The sequence below is a fragment of the Corvus moneduloides genome, chromosome 1 (assembly GCF_009650955.1).
Source record: "Corvus moneduloides isolate bCorMon1 chromosome 1, bCorMon1.pri, whole genome shotgun sequence".
Taxonomy (NCBI): Eukaryota; Metazoa; Chordata; class Aves; order Passeriformes; family Corvidae; genus Corvus; species Corvus moneduloides.
This window is the reverse complement of record NC_045476.1, coordinates 100,965,043-100,982,803: the sequence shown is the minus strand read 5'-3', so window position 1 is coordinate 100,982,803 and position 17,761 is coordinate 100,965,043. Positions and strand designations below refer to the sequence as shown.

The 17,761-nt window shown below is 38.2% G+C and overlaps 1 long non-coding RNA gene across 1 annotated transcript; it reads right to left on the bottom strand.

The window, feature by feature from the left end:
- Positions 1–10,605: 10,605 nt before the first annotated feature.
- LOC116449249 lies at positions 10,606–16,355 on the bottom strand. The gene is made up of 4 exons (XR_004242319.1): positions 16,269–16,355; positions 15,350–15,510; positions 13,881–14,041; positions 10,606–12,861 (listed from the first exon to the last, which is right to left on the bottom strand). It is a non-coding gene; the product is annotated as an uncharacterized LOC116449249 (long non-coding RNA).
- Positions 16,356–17,761: the final 1,406 nt, after the last annotated feature.

The window sequence follows — 17,761 nt, the reverse complement described above, 5'->3', positions numbered from 1 at the left end:
TCACACCAGTCCAACTTGTAACCCTTAGAGTCCAGAAATAGGTCTTTTTGGTGTTTCAGCTAACTAAGATGGCTTTTTGTAAAACAGCAAGAAATAATACGGTAAGGTTCAGGCTGATGTCCAATCTGTTGAAATAGTATTAAACCATATTTTTCACAGGAAGGTGAATTTGCCCTCTACCTGCAATTCATGAGACCACAGCCCCTGCCTTCACCCTTTTGCCTTGAGGGACTAAGAACAGGAGCCATCCCTAGAGCTACACGACCCTGATATGGAGAGCTTGAATGACAGTTTCCCAAAGTAGGGCTGAAAAATGTCTTCATGCCTAAAGCCTTCCCTTTACTTAAAGGATGATTTGTATCTTTAATGCAGTTTCCCATTATGGCAAAAAGCAGACTACATCCAATGGCTGATAGTCCATTATTTGTACAGTCAGCAAACATCAGCTATTCAAAAAAAAAGGACCAGTGCTGTTTTGAGGCCTATCAATAGGGTTATCACAGGAAAATAAACAACATCATTACTGCAGTCTAGACAGCAGTGACTAGGCCTTAATTGGACTAAAGAACTTGGATTTAAGTACCACAGCTCTAGAAGCTGAGTATGAAAAAGAATCCCCCGAAAATAAGCCAAAAAACAGTTAGAAAATATAACTATGAAGTTTATCTAGATAAATTCAGTTGTTCTCCCTGTACGCCTAAATGAAGCCTCTGCACATGTCAATATAAAGAAGACAAGACCAGAACAAATAAGGGCAATTTGTTTATGAGTAGAAGCTTTATAAAGAGCAAAAATGTGATATAACAAGCTTGAAACTCCGGCTACTTAATATGGATACCTATATACAAGGTGCAGCTCAAAAAGATGAGTTTTGTTATGATCAAAGGGTACAGTTACAGTACAGTTACCAGAGATTCATATGGGATGCCATATTCTTGACAACATAGCTTTTAATTGCCTCAGAAATTGGCTCATCATCTTTCATGAGTGAAGACATAATAGAGAACGGATATACTATTTCCATTCCAATTTGCTCTCATTTGGTATTCCAGTTGCCTTCACTGGTATACTATCATATTAAATTTATTGAGATAAATCCACTAGTGAATACCTTCATATATATATAAATTCTTAAGGTATTTTTTAAAATCAATTTGCACATCCTTTCACTTGTTCAGCTCAAGTTAACATTAATATATAGCTTGGGCTTAACAGAAGCAATATTTTAAACATTTCCATACCATCTGTTTTTAAAAGGAAAATATTCTCCAGAGTGTGCGCTCAAGTCAGCAGAGGGTATATTAAAGTTAATGAATTTATAAAAATCGACAGAACAAGAGCCTAAAGATAGAGCCATAGACAATTTCCTTACTCAAGGCTCGTGCCGCAGGTGTATTATTGACATGCTTGTCCTCCCCAAATTCTTCAGCCAAAGGTTCCTTATCCAGACTTGGAAGCTCAGCCTGCATGAAACATCTGTGATTTCCTGAAAGGACAATGCTTTTTCCAGAGGAAGCAACTGGCTCAGTTTAAATTTCATTTTGTTTGTTGTGGCTTTCATACAAATTCTGGTATTTGAAAGGTGAATGAAATGCTTGGTGTTTTTCTTGCTTTGATGTGAAGTGTATTTAAGAATTAGACTGTGATGCATGAATCAGTTGTCAATTCTTTTCCTAGATTACCCTTCAGAGAAAGTATGACATCATTAACTTCAACACACAGAAGAGCAGGTTGTTATGATTTTTAAGTGTGTCATTAAAAAAACCTTTTAAGTAGTTATTTAGTCATTGAAAGCATCACTCCCATCCTCCTCATCCTTAAAGAAATTAGAAATTGCAATTAAGCAATCTTTGCCTAATGTAGAAAACTAACTTCTAACAGTGAGGAAACTTTTCAAGATCCCTTCAACTGCACAGTTATCACATTTATCTTAAATTGACAGCACAGATAATATTTTTGTGGAGTTATGCATCCGTAGTTCCAAATTTTCAATGCTGATGAAATATCTCCTGCAACTCTGGAACTCTTTTGGCCATTGAAGAAAGTTTACTACAAACATGATTGCACTTTTCTTTTTAATCTGAGTAATACCTTATGTTCAGCATATTTTGCTGTACAAGGGGATCAGAAACTTACTAGTGTTTCTGCAAAGTCCGTGTTAGATTTATGAGCATAAATGATTATATGTTTTCAAAAGACAAATAATTTTAATGCACTTTTCCTGTTTGTAATTATTCCTAATACAGGTCCATTGCTTCTTTTTAAATTAATCAATAGACAGAGACAGTTTGCCCTTTTGAAGCTGTGGTAATGAATAGCTAGCAGACACATTGATATCTTCCCAGCTTGAGATTGTGGCCAGAGAGAAAGTATATATCCCTTCCAACTTAATTGTTTATTTTTTTTCTCATCTGAAAGAAAAAAAATTATTGTAATGTACACTACATGTTGTAGTTCTACCAAGAAGTATTACTTGTGGATAAATCTTGGAAGAGAGGATGTTCCAAATTTCTTGTCCCATATGAATGGCTCTATATAGTACCAGTATTTCTTCAAGTTCCACACTGAAAACAACATTTAATCAACAGCATATGTTTTAGCATCACACTGCAAACATTTGGTTCATGTGACAAACTAATGAAACGAAGAATCTCCTTCAAGGGACAGAAAAGATTGTCATCTTTCCTAAAAAAAAAAAAAGGAAAAAAAAAAAAACAACAGATTTTGTATTCTATTATTAAGCCTCCAAATTAAACCTGCACTGTCATGATGCAGTCTACATGTGGTTAGAAAAATGAAAGTTTGCAGAAGATCTTCCCTTACTCCTAAAAACATGGAAAGACTTTCCAAGTGAAAATCCAGGTTCTAGTAAAATTCAAACAAGAAGAGTTAACTTTTTATAATGGATATAAATCAAGTAATTAGGTAAGACAGAAATAAAATTTTAAAAGGTCCTCTGATTATCTTATTCTCCTGAAGTACAATCCTTTTTTCAGGCTTTTTCGCAGCCTAACAATCTGTTTTCTTGAGGTTGGAGCTCAACTCTGTGTAGTGCCCTCCTGATCCTGAGAATCACTTGGGCCTAGCTGTGTGTTTGCTTCCTGCTCTCCTTAGCCATTTCACTGCTCCTCGGACAGCTTTCTCTCTCAGACATCCCTCCTCTGCCCAAACAATGTGTATAAAAACTTTTTTCTCCTCCTACACTCTCAAGATGATCTCCAGGAATGATTTGCCCCTTTCTCCACAGGTCTCCACTTGAATCCATCACTCTCTTTTTGTAAAGGACCAACACATCACAGCAGCAGAGTAAAAACAAAACACCATCCATCACTGAGCTTCCACCTAACTTCCACTTGTATCTCACTGCATAAAATTGATCATTTTCAAGCACAAAACTAATCCACTAATCCATGTTGATAAAAAAGATTCATCACCAAGACAGTGAAGAAAACAGTCTATATGAGGCCTTTCAAACCTGTGTGTTCAAGGAAATACTGCTGACTTCTGAAACACTGCTGACTGCCCACTGGCACAAAATAGAAAGTATGAGAGGAAAAGGGCTTTGCAAGAAAGAGCTTTCTGAAGTAGGGCTTTGGTCCACAGGTCCAGGCTATTTGACTTATTTGCTACAGTGCCCTTGGTCTAAAGATTTACAAATGCATACAAGTGAGTATATTTTGATTTTCCATGGTTGACATCATATTATTCCCCCCACAACATGCCAAGACAAGGACTAACGTGTCTAGTCCATTAAACATACAACAGAACATTTATTATTTCCTAAAGTTTAATACAAATTTCTCAACATCACCAGGGGGAAGGAAGTATCATAAAACCAGAAAACAATACCATGAGATATAACTAAGCCCTCAAGTTTTGCATTCTTCTGAGCATAGATACAATCTTAACTTTGCAGGAAAAGGAAGAAAGTTGTGAAGATTTTTCACAGATCCAATCTCAGCTTGCTTTATGAAGTTGAAAAATGAATTGAGAATGAAAATATACTGCTAAAAGAAAGGGGGAAAAAAAGGGGTACTGTTGTTTCATTCTTCTCCTCCCTTTAGCCTTGTCTCCAGCTCAGAAGCATTTGATCACACCAGAAAGACAGTGAACCTATTCTTCTACAAACATCGTCAGCAATTAACAGGAGAATAAAACAATAGAAAACTTTGATAGTCCCCTTCTATCTGTGGGATAAATCAAAGTTCCCAAACTTCTCTGGAGCACTGAACCACTCCTGGAATCTTGTGGACCATCTATGTGGGACTTGTCACATGCTAGGGAGTTAGCAGTCATGTGAGGTCACACAGCAAGGAAGAAACATTGCAGCAGAAGATACTGATGGCAGACTACAACATCCACCACGTTAGTTCATAAACATTGTATTTCCATGCAGTTCTGCAGATCTGCTCCAGAAAACTTAATATGGCCTTCCAAACCATCAGGGTATTAGAGGTGAGGTACCAAACACCAACAAATTTCTATCCTGTAAATGTGCTGTATAGAATAGCAATGATAGTGAGAACCAGGACTCATACCTGAGCTTTATTCCAAATTTTGCCACAGATACCTGCATCAGCAATTACTTAACTTACCTTTTCATCACTTTTTTTGGAAAAACAGGCTGGACTGCATGGTGTCTTCATCATCCACCCATTCCTCCCATTGTGACTGGAGGAGACGTTTTGTTTTTCCAGGGTCATTGTGATGTAAAAAGTCCATAAAAGAAATAACAGAAATAATATTCACAGATGTATTCAAAATTGTAATATATAGTGAAGTATTTTGAAGAGTGTGGATCTAAGTCATTGGAACAATCCAAATATTACATATATTACATATATATACAAATATTTACATATATATACAAATATATACATATATATACAGTGAGGATTATCCTTATGTACTATCAGTCTAGGCTGATACAATTCTTACATTATTTTTGGTTGCTGATAACTTTCCTAAATTAATGTTTTTACCCTTGGTATGCTGAGATCCCATAATTATTTCCATGACTCCAGCATAACTGAGAGTGGTGATTTCTAATTGCGTGATTTCTAATGCTTGCTAAGAAGCAAGAAAGAATTTAAGGGTGCAAAATGGCGCAGCTGTGCTAGTGAAATCAGAACACTACATAGCAGAGTATTTCCTATCATTTCAGTCACTAGGTAACCTTTCTGTCCCATCCTGATTGGATTTAATTAAAGTTCTTTCTTGTAAGTTTAGCTTCCAAGTTTGGCCACAGCAAGAACAGCTTTGCCATTTTTAACTGACGCCTGACTTGCTTCAGCGAGTTCAAAGTGCATCAGCCCAACTCTTTCAGCCACACCAGTCACTCAGCACCCATCACGCTGACAGTCAGGTTAAACCAGAATGACATGACTCTGCTTTTCCTTTCAGAGCCCTCCACGGGCTCTAGATTCTCACCTAATGGAAAATGATTTGCCACTCAAACTTTCCCAAAGAGTGAAATCCACAGCCTCAGTAGTGACCTAAAGCATTCTGGCAAGCCAAGGGAAAGGTCTAGACTGACTTTTGAAGGATGCCTTGAGAAGTCTCTGTTCCTACAGAAGAACTGCAAGGGGGACACCAGGCATGCATCCGAGGATGCCCGGGGCTTAGAGTGGCCTAAAGCAGCCTGCTGGCACATCAGGCACAACCAGAGTGGCCACCTGTAGATTGCCTGCAAGACAGCATTGCATCCTGAGGGCAGCACCCTCATGGTCACCTGCCAAAAGCCATGCAGGACAGTGCTTCTACAGTGACTCTGTCTTTAGAGGGATTCCTCTGGCAGAAATGTCAAATGGCCGTGTGTCCCTGGGGCTTCAAGTCTGAAGGCAAAGCTCCCTTTCTTTCATGCCCTTTGTCATACTAAAGTCAAATATTATTTTTAAAAAACATGAATGTTCTGTACCTGTAATATAAAATTATCTACATTGCCTGTAGTACTGGAATAACTCACAAACCTGTGGGGCAAACATGTAAAAAAAACCCTAATATTTTAGTTATCCCTTGTACTTCACAGTAAATCAGTATAATCTGTCTTTTATTAGGTTGGATGCTGTGGCAAGAAAAAAAAACTTATTTGGCTTTTAAGCACTTTGAAGTGAGTACTTTGAAGCCTCAGTAAGTGATAATCAAGAAAAATGGCTCTAACAACTTGTGATAAATCTTCTCTATATATTTAAGCAGGATTACTTGTGAAGCCTCAGAAATTAAAATGATTATATATAGCCTTACTTAAGACTTGAGTTTAATAAAGCATATGATATTAGTTTTCAAAATCCTGTCTTTTGGAGCTGAGGTAGCTACAGCAATGCCAGTCAAATGAGCTCTTCTGTGAGTAGTAGAACCAATGAAAAATGGTCCCCTTCCACCCCTAAATGAAGCAAGAGAGCATATGCAATGTGGATACTCTAAAGTTAGACTTTGCCCATTGCTGTCTAGTAAAATATGGAGCATTTCCTTTCTGCCTACCCTTTCCTCAGCAGCACACAAATCTATGTCTCTTTCCTCCATGAAGTCCCTAATTTTTCACAACTTGAAGGAAAGATAGTAGTGTCAAAATGGCAGATGGACAGACAATGCCACAGCATGTCTCTTCCAAAAACCTTGAAATCAGCTTAAAAAATAACTTCTTTTAAGTAGTCCATTCAACTAGAATTACTACCAGAGGTTTGAATGTCATAAAAGTAATTACAATTTTTACCATGGTGTGATTCCAGAATTTCTTGTTTGGTTATTAAAAAAAAAAATTAACATCTCATGAAATCTCAAACCTCTTGGCAGGTATAAGGATTTTCTATAAACTTCAGCATATTGTTTGTCTTGTAAAATCACATTATTTAGCAAGAACAAATTAATTTCTCTGTAACATTTCTCCATCTTCGAGCACAAGAGCCATCTTTCTGATTATCACTACTAGACCATGGAACTCAGGTACTCTTGCACCAATGTTTCCAAACTGTGCTTTAATAATTGTCAGCTGATCTAGCATTTCTTGAAATGCTAAAAAAACCCAAAAAAAAACAACAAAAGAAAAACCTTAGCATAAGAAGGCAAGGAGACTATGAGTTCTAAGTAATAAATAATTCAGCTTTTTGACATCTGGGGAATTTCAAATTTACTGAAGTTTGCAAGAAACAAAGAAGCAATTGTTTTGCAAGTGTACATCTTTCCAAGTATTCTCCAAGTGTTTTCACACAACACAAGGGACATTTTTAGTTCTTCTGTCTGTCAAGCTTACACATCGTAGACAAGTATTATAACAGCAGTTTTGCATCTAAGAAAAACTGTTCTTGAAGATTAGTAAAGAATGTATATAAAAAAGCTGAATTGGATGCCTAATGCTCACAGCTAATTGCTTTGGTTTTTAACACTTCTCATTCAACAATGACATGTTTCCTTTCCACTCTTTAGAACCGGTACCAGAGCCTAGAGTTATGATAAATACCTATCAAAAGTACTGCAAAAAGAAGCCCACTTGTACCTTTCCAGACAACTGATCCCTCTATTGAAATATGCTGGGGAAAATATTTTGTAAAATATTTTGAGTAGCACATAAAAATAACACTTAGAAGTTACCATATGGGAACTAACACAATGCAGGTAGTCCCTTGGGGGAATCAATCTACCTCATTTAGGAATTTATCTTGGTTTTTCCAAACCTTTATATTCAAAATGTAGCAATTTTTTTTTTTTTTTTAACTGAGCCCAATTATAAATATCTGTAATACGTCCTTTTTGACTAGAGGCTTTTATTTCAGGTATTTCATGACAGAATTTTCAAAAAGAAAGCACCTCATTTCAGCATTCATCAGACAACTGTGGTTGCTCACAAACAGTTTTTTGATGCAGTAATCTTAATTAGAACAGCAACTATTAAATTCAACACCCCAAGCTTCAAGCTCTGACTGGATTACCAAATACATTTGAAAACTTCCTGCTGCAAGTAAGGCCAGCCACAACACCCAAGCCATCAATCTGAACAGAGCCTGAATACATCTCAGCACTGGGCATTTTCAGAGATCGCCAAATGGCCAACATGGATGTCTTTTCTGAAGAAGTTTCTCTCGGCTCAGGGAGAAAGAGAGACAGCAGCACGTGCACGTAACCGTAGACAGGAGAGGGCTTTTGTAGACAGACCTCTCCTGAGCCTGGCAGCGAGAGCAGCAGTTGCTGCAACATCATCAGCCCATTGACTTTCAGCAGGCTGGAGGAGGGCTGAAAGAAAATAGACTTGCTTAATGCAAGGATTTCTTCACCAGGACAGGATAAAAATGGAAGTGTTTCTGTGCAAATATTTTCGGAATATTCATCAACCTGAATTTGAATTGGTAGGACTATATTAAACAAGGTATCAGTAAAAGAACACGTCACTTAAAAATAAGACTTTCTGAGCACAGACATACTGTTTGAAATGTTTGGATGTCAGAATAGCTGAATACTGCATTCACCACCCTGAGACTTACAAAGCATGCAGGAGGAAACAAAACCATCCTAGAAAATTTAAGAGGGAAATGGAGGATATTCACCATTTTGCAAAAGACTATCCCAAAAGTTTTTTTGTGGCGAAGTCACATTTAAGAACTCAAAACAGTCATTAGAAATAGGTCTTACAAAAGTGACAGATCATTTGTTTTCCAGCAATGCCTTTGATTCATAAATCATTTCCTTTATCAGTTCTGCTATGGGCAATTCCCACATTTGACAATTGCAACATTCACTGAGAGACTCTGAAGAAAACAAAAGTCCACCAAGACAGCCATCAATTTCTGCTCTTCAGAATTAGGGAAAGTAGATTGGTTTTACCCCTCTTACTGTATTTTAACGTAATTAATGTGCTTCTGTGATATGGAAATTAAAACATTCAAAACTATAAATATTTAAGTTAATATTTAAATAGGTAACTCCTTACAGAGCCTCCTTTTTTCCAGCAATGCATGAGCTCCCTTGTCCCTTCACCATACAACTATGTGAGATTCAGTGTCTGCAATTTAAAAAATAACCAGCAGACTGGACTGAAAGAATTTTAGCTATTGTAAAGGCTGGGCAAAACAAATTTGAGGTAATTTGCAGTTCTAGGATGTTTCCACCTATTGCATTTTCTCTGCATTCAAAGGCAAGTTTTTGAGCTAAGGAAAAGGCAAGACTGAATTGGCCCTAAGTATATGTCAAAAGTGCTTTTTTATGACAAAGAATGGCAGTTATGAATGATAACTACTGAATATTTTTTTAAGAATTCGTTATAATGTATATTATGTGATTCCAATTATTAGTGAAAATTGTTTATCCATCCTTCCTGCACACAATGAATGCTTGGAAAGAAATTACAATAAATTTTAACTTGTTCATAATTCCTCTTTAGGATTCATCTCTTAGAAAGCAGAGGCCACAATTTTGGAGTGCTGAGTTAAATGTCAAAGTAAAAGTAGTGTCTTTCGCATTGCAAGCCAGAAAATCAATATTTTGGGGGGTTTCACCAATAAATATCTGCACTTCTTGAGAATGACAGTTCAAATTCTTCCCACTTCCCTAATGTATGTGGCTGATAGGAATCTGAGAATGGTATCCCAAAAAACAGTGAGAGCAACATTCCACCTGCATATATGAACTATCTGGATTTGGTGGGAGAAAATGTGGTGCTGTTTACACCAAAATGTCATGTAGCCACCTCAGCTAGACATTCTTGTGGAGATTCAGGAGCAAGGGAAAGAGTAACAGGAACAACACTCCTTGTTTCTTTTTGCCAAGTAAAACTGAGAGGTTAGGGCAATCAGTAGTAATTATGGTTGGTAAGGGTTTTATTGGGTAATATGATAGCATTTTCCTCTACAGTGCAAATTAGAAATGTTCATTCTTTTGGAAAACTTATTAATAACAGCTATTTGGAATTAACTTTAAATATGTCTGGACAGACATAAAGGTTTATTGCATATGTTATCTTAAACTAACCAATAATTCATATACAGTGTTTGGTTTCATGGTTGGAACTACCCTGTTAAAATTGAACTCTTCTTGCATCTGAAACAGACCTGGACTTGTGCAATAAAATCAAAGCAGCACTTCTACCATCTAATACTTCATCTCTGGCAAATGGTTCTTCAGATTTTTCAGAAAGTTTCTTTTATGTTGAAGCTGGAACTGCCACTCTGCCTCTGAGTTTTTGTGATATGAAAAGAACACAGTCCAGGCAATTTTTCTCAGGTTATCACAGAATTCAATGGGAAACAGAAAATTACCTAATGATTCTTATACCTTGGCAGATTTGGGGCTATCTTATGTGAAATAAAACTTCAAGTATCCATGGGAAAATGTGACTGAGATGTAGTTTATGTACTTATTCCCACTATGCTTAATCACTAGGAGCTGGCAGAAAGTATTATCACCTAAATCCAGATTAAACAAGTTTGGTCAGAGATCTTGTGAAAATCTGAAATGATGAGGATGATGGCAAGGATGATGAGGATGATAACAATAACAACAATACCATCATCTACCACCACACTAATGACTCAAAACCCATCACCTAGTTGATGCTGATGTTATCAATCTTTTCAGTTCTATGTTTAAGTTATAAAAAATGGATAATATTACCTGGCTCTTAAAATTGATGAAGACATGTAAACTAGTCCTAAAATGAAATAAGGATTTGAGATTTTAAATCCAATCTAACCAGACTAAAACCCGTAAACTATCATTGCTCCTTACCAAATACCTTTAACTGATTCTGTCCCAAAAATTCCTAACTCTTACATCAATAATATTAACCATTACAGATCTCCTATCAAGACTGATATTATATTACTTTTGCGGGGGGAGTGGTCCCGAGTGCAGGGGAGCCGGCCAGAGTACCAACACAAACACCGATACGATTTGAGCATTGTTCTCCACTTTATTGTTTACTTTTACAAACTTATATCTACTTTGCAAACATTCACGCCCTATTCCCATGAGGCAGCCTCTAAGCAGCGGGGGAGCCAACCAGTGTATAACTTTGCCAAGGATTTTCAAGGCTGCCTGCTGCCAGGTGTCTTCCAGGCCTGCCTGAAGCCTGAGGCCAGTTCAGGGGTTCTTCCTCAGCAACCCTGGGTTGGCCAGACTTTCCTGGGGTATCATATGCCCCTGTTCCACAAGGAATCCCTCTACATATTACTTCATTATTTTTTTTTCTAGATTGTGCCCTCAGTCAGGTAGTAGCAACTATTCTTTCCGTAAGCAATGTACTGTTTTCCTACCCTATGTATAAGAATCACCTGTACTTATAGGATGCCTGTGTTTTGGAATAATTTCTCTTTTCTTCATTTAGCAAGATCAAAAATTGATTTTAAAAATTCGGTGTGATATAAAACTCAAGTTTTGTGTATAACTCCCTTTGCAACACTCTTGATGTTGCAAACTGTATCAGTGGCTTCCAGTACAGCAACACACATCAATCAACATTCTTTTAATTATTCTACAGCAGGCTGAATGACTTCAAGGATACTGTAAAATCCAGTTAAGTACTCTAACATGAAACAGAATTAGGACAAAATATAAAGGTCAAAACAAAGTCTTGCCTAGCCACCTTCTTAGCCTCTTTAGTAGGAATTATTTGGCCTCCTATTCACCCCTTACTTGTTGTGTATTGATTCCCAGTTGAAACTAAATATTATTGGAGGAGTATAATTGCTGTGTTCCTGCCAGAGATGACTGGCTGTTTAGTTTATATTTCCATGCTTGGTTTCATAAACTCACAATTGTTCCCATTTGAAATCAGGTCAGTGTCAAACACCTTCCTAAAACATACAGTGAAATAAGTGCCAAATATTGCTTGACATTATTGCAAAGACATTACTGGTTATGTGGGTTAAGTTTCCATGCTGTGTGTGCCAAAACCAAAATGAATAATAAGTATACCATGTGAAATAATGACAAAATTAAAAGAGTTTTGTGGCTAGCATCATTTGGTTACAGGATCAAAGCAAAAATATTACTGGATGCCAAAAGATCAAGATCTTTCATCGTAGCAGAACCATGAGCAATGAACAAATAAACATGTTAGTGGAACTATTAAGGACGGCCAAAATCTACATTGCTAAAAAAATCTGCAGAAACCCCCAGTGTTCACAATTACTTGTTAATGAAAAGTTCACAAAATAGAGAAAGGGTCTTGTTTGTTTCTTTGTTTTTCCAAACCTCATTGAATACAAAATTTCCCCAGTTGTCCTGGCATCCTTCTATGGCTATGATCTGGAAGGAATAATCTTTCTCAGATACTTCCTTAAATTATCTCACTTTAAATGTGATAACACAGAATGCTTATGATAGCCCATTGTAGTTGCAGGTTTTGTTTCTTTGTCCAACTATGCTGTGAGTCCTCAACATCTGATTTCTAAATGCTTTTAAATCACATGCTAATTTTTCCCCACTTTGCCCAGAACTTTATAATCTTTCATTGAGAGTAAAGCTTTAAGGCTCTTGTCTGACAGTTGATAAAATATTATACAGTGTACAATTGTATGTAATTGGCTATTATACAATAATTCACTGTGAGATGAAGGAAATCCCTACCACCTCAGGGAATTATTCGGTACATGGAACTGATACAGATTTTATCTACAAATTTGTCCATTCTGCTACTATGGTGTCTGCTTTTTTTTGAAAAAATACTGAAAAAATAACTACATGATTTACAAAAACTGTTTCCTTGATTGTTGCACTGGCTGATTCTCACCTACTGACTGGTTTTGCCCTCCCCTGTTCCTCTTGCAGCACTGCTCCTTCCAGCAGTTTGGACACAGTTCTACAGGCACTCAGGGCAGGCAGGCAAAAGGGGATGCAGCACTCAGCAGGCACTGGTTTACAGGCAAGGGGGAGCTGTAAAAATGTGTAAGCACATGCAAAGTCATGCACAGACTGAGCATATAATCATCACAGAATGGCAGCATGAGAAATGAAACGTCTGGTGGGAGAAAAGAAAATAACAAAATGTATCTCACATCATAACATTGTCCAACTCACAAAAAATGTTCAGCTTGATAAGAAGCAGAAAGGTTGAGGTATTTTTTAAAAGTGGCAAAGATGTATTAGGGAGATGGAGGGAAGGACGGGAGGGAGGAAGAGGAAAGGGGAAAGGGGAAAGGGGAAAGGGGGAAGGGGGAAGGGGGAAGGGGAAAGGGGGAAGGGGGAAGGAGAAAGGGGGAGGGGAAGGGGGAGGGGGAGGGGGAGGGGGAAGGGAAGGGAAGGGAAGGGAAGGGAAGGGAAGGGAAGGGAAGGGAAGGGAAGGGAAGGGAAGGGAAGGGAAGGGAAGGGAAGGGAAGGGAAGGGAAGGGAAGGGAAGGGAAGGGAAGGGAAGGGAAGGGAAGGGAAGGGAAGGGAAGGGAAGGGAAGGGAAGGGAAGGGAAGGGAAGGGAAGGAAGGGAAGGGAAGGGAAGGGAAGGGAAGGGAAGGGAAGGGAAGGGAAGGGAAGGGAAGGGAAGGGAAGGGAAGGGAAGGGAAGGGAAGGGAAGAAGGAAGGAGAGAAAGAAAAAGAAAGAAAGAAAGAGAAAGAAAGAAAGAAAGAAAGAAAGAAAGAAAGAAAGAAAGAAAGAAAGAAAGAAAGAAAGAAAGAAAGAAAGAAAGAAAGAAAGAAAGAAAGAAAGAAGAAAGAAAGAAGGAAAGAAAGAAAGAAAGAAGAAAGAAAGAAAGAAAGAAAGAAAGAAAGAAAAGAAAGAAAGAAAGAAAGAAAGAAAGAAAGAAAGAAAGAAAGAAAGAAAGAAAGAAAGAAAGAAAGAAAGAAAGAAAGAAAGAAAGAAAGAAAGAAAGGTCATATGCTGCTGCCAGTCCAACACAACAGCTATACACACTCATCATGTCAGAGAGATCTGCACATCATGCACGGCACAAGCTGGCCTCACCTCAAGCCTCCCTTGCACGCTCATTGCCAACAGAGACCTGGTTGCAGGTGGTTTTGTAGACAACCTCAGGATGACCCTTAGAACCAATACAATAAAAGTTGCTGGGTTTGTATAGTGCATATCTCAGGGTTTCAGTGTGTCACAGGCCACATCATCTTCCCCTGCTTGGTGTACAAATAATAGGATAGATTTTGAAGATATTAACCTTTGTTTCACTGAAAAGATTTCCAGAAACCACTGCTAGAATTATACATAAAAGCAATGAGAAGAAGCCCAATTTCCATCTTCTAATGAACTGTTGAATTTTGCTTGTTTCCTTCTTTCTTTCCCTAAACTAACATTTGAAGAATAATTTTTAGTACCTAGCACTCAAGGCTTTACAAGTCCAGAATTAAGACTCTTGCCTAAGCAAGAATAATGTCCACCAGCCACAAGGAAAACAATTTGGTTTAAATTACACATTCAAATCCTGAGTTTTCTGATATTCTCCTGGGTCTGACACAGCTCACAGAAAGAAGGGTATGTATACACAGATTGGGGCAACCAACAGTCTTGATTCTGCCTCATTTTCTACATGGCTCCATGCATTACAGGAGGCTGGCAGAGGGACTTCAGGGTGAGAGCAGATGTAAAGTTTAGGAAGCAGAAATTCAGACAGGTGAACTCACTTCCATGCCTGACTCTTCCATAGATTTCACAGAAGTTTCCAGATTTCCCTTCCTGCCTTCAAGATACAAATATTTTGCAGTTCTCAGTTTGGGTGTGTCTTGCTTTAAGTGCTGACTTTAAGGGGTGTGATGTGACCGTGCACTTTCTAAAGTGTGCATTCCTACGCATGCTCATGGCCAGCTCTGAAGACCAGAGCAGCGCTGGAGTTTCCACACTGACAGACATTATCCTCACTGTCAGCAAAAGTCTGTTAGCTCATTAAAAGTCCTTTTTCACATCTTTTCCTTGTTTTTAAAATAAGGATGATACAGCTAAAGGCTGAGGAAGAGATGTGGAAGTTTTTTGGTTGCTTGGTGTTATCCATTCTTGCATTTAGTGAGACAAAATCCTATGTAAAAGAAAAAAAATTTAAAAGAGGAGTGTAATCATCATACAAGTGAAGGAAGTCTCAAAATTAGTATTGCCCAGGCAACTGTAACTCTGTTTTTCCTTTAAGATCTTCACTTTGACACACTAACATTATTTTAACAGGTCAACTGTGTGCATAATCATAGATAAAGGTCAAGCATCAACAACCGCCAAAGTTGTTAGGTAATGAATCTATAACTAAATAAACAGTAGAAGTTTAGAGGAAAACAGAGACATCTCTGTTGCTGAGGAAAGAAAACCACACTGCTCCAGAAACCATGAGCAGAACAAACCTAACTTTTCTCCTACACAAAAATAACAAGGCAAGTAGTTTGGGAAGTCAAAATAAATGAACCATGAAGGGGTTACAAAACGCAAAATGATCACACTACCTGTGGGAAGGTGGCTAGAAATCAAGTGGTCACTGGTTTTCCAAACAGAAGAATTAGGGGCATTAACGAGAGCTAGTAAGACACAGGTTTGAAGAAATAAAAGGAGATGATTCTTCACATAACAGGTGGAATTTGTCCAAACGCTCTTCTGCTATCAGCACCTAATTACCAGAAAAGCATAGACAAATTGGATTAAGTTCAAAGAAAAGCTGCAAAAATAATTAGGGGAGACTAAACTAAAAGAAAATACATGTATAGTGTTGATTAAATGACAGCAAATTACAATTACATCTACAACAAATATTTAAAATGTGCAAACTCTACACTGGTTCAGAAGCAGAATCATTTAGAGAGATACAAGACAGTATTACACAAATATCAAGGAAAAATTAAGTTATGAACATTGAAGTTCAACAGTAGGAAAAACCTTTAACTGGTCTCTGAAACTCAGTTAATAGGCAAAATAGTAGATTAGATAAACACTAGCATTGACAATAATTTGGGAATGATCCTGAACTGCAGTAGGCAAAACCAGGGAATACAGTAAGAAGTTTCAAGGGGTTTTGATCAGCAATTTTGGAAAAAAAATTTCAATCCAAGTTGATAATTTTTCCATTAAACTACCATTTTATTAGAAGTTTTTATATATTTTTTGATATTTCAGATTGCGTTCTTTTAAGAATTGGGGTGGGGGGATGTAAAATATAGCAAGGGGTGTATATAGAGAGTATACAGAAAACTGTATAAATAAATGTTTCAGTCCTTTTAAAAATGATCCTGGAAAATAATAAGTACTTCTTCACCTCTACCCTAACATGTTAAAATTCTGTCACTGCCATTTGCAGTTACGACTTTATCTCTGGGTGTCTTCTTCCAGATATGCTCTTTCCTTGTCCCATGCCTTTCTTTAGTCACGTACCTTTCTTTTGTTGCCGATTCCCTCCAAGCAGCAGCTGAGGGGCATTTTTTGATCACAATCCACTGCAGCAGTACTTCCAACAGGCACTCTGCAAAGGACAAGCAACTAAGTCAGAAAGGTCTCCTTGCCTCTTTCTCCCTCCCCAGTATTCTGTCAGCAGGAGACAATAAAACAGTTCTTCAGAGACAGGACCTCACCCACAGTTCCCATAATTTGGCATTTCTCCATCTTTATCTGTCAAAACCACTGAGACCATGCCATCTTAGTGTCAGTCCTTAAGTCTTTGCATAGTTTTTTGAAGGAAGATGGTGGAGCACTCTCCAAGCCTTCAAAACCCCACCACAATTCTAACAGGGAATCTTTCACAAGAAGGCAAAATGAAGGTAAGGAGACCTAGTAAAGTTAAGTTCCTTTGCCAGTCACATCCTAGCATCCTCAGGACTCAAAAACACTCCTTCAAATAAACTTTCAGCAGCTGTATCCCCATACACTCTTAGGCTAAATAGCACTGTCCTGGCCATGTTCCCTCCAGGCTTCTTGTGCACCTCCTTGTTGGCAGAGCATGAGAAACTGAAAACTCCTTGATTTAGGGTAAGCACTTCTTAGCAACAACTAAAACATCATCATGTTATCAACATTATTGTCATACAAATTCCAAAATACAGCACTGTACCAGGTACTAGGAAGAAAATTACCCTTATCTCAGCTGAAACCAGGACAGTACCCACCCCTTATTCTATTCCATTTATGTCATGCCCAAGTCCCACACTTTCCAATACACCATCACCTTTCCTGTCTTTTGCTATGTACACACAGATTCTGCCACCGAGGACATCTGAATTGGACTTCTTCTGGATCTATGGGTGGCTGCACATTGTTTGGGTCTTAATAAATCATCTCTATCATGGCTAATTCCCTCAGGTACAGGCTAATACCTCATGGTATTCTCTCCATGGTAGTCCATTCCCCTGAGTGACATAAATATCTTCCTTGAAATGATACTTTTCCTTCACCCTTGACAGGAGTTGCCTCCAGAGGCTGAGGATTTTCATCCCTTTTCCAAGTGCCATACCAATGCCCCCTTCCCTAGAAAATGATCCCACCAGTTTGGCTTTCCTCCTCTCTAACTGCAGGTTACTAACCACATCACCCCACCATCAGAGCAGCCAGATGACAGCTAAAATATTTTGCATATCCTGCAGCTCACTCAGGGATAGGGATCGAGTGGTTACCTCCTTTTCTGCCTCTTCCTCATGTTCATGTGGTGCCTCTGCTTAGTCCTCCTTTACTAAAAATGATGGTTCCATTTCTTCTTGTGTATAGGGGCACAGGCTGGTTCTCAGGTTCAGCTGCAGTGCCTGTCACAGGGGTTGGAGCAGCCTGTTGTTTTGTTATCTGATCCAGAGACCTTTTTCTCCCCTTGAGGGTAATAAATATGGTCACATAGGGCTTGGAAGGCCTCAGCCATGGCCCAGCACTTTGCAGTGGTTTTT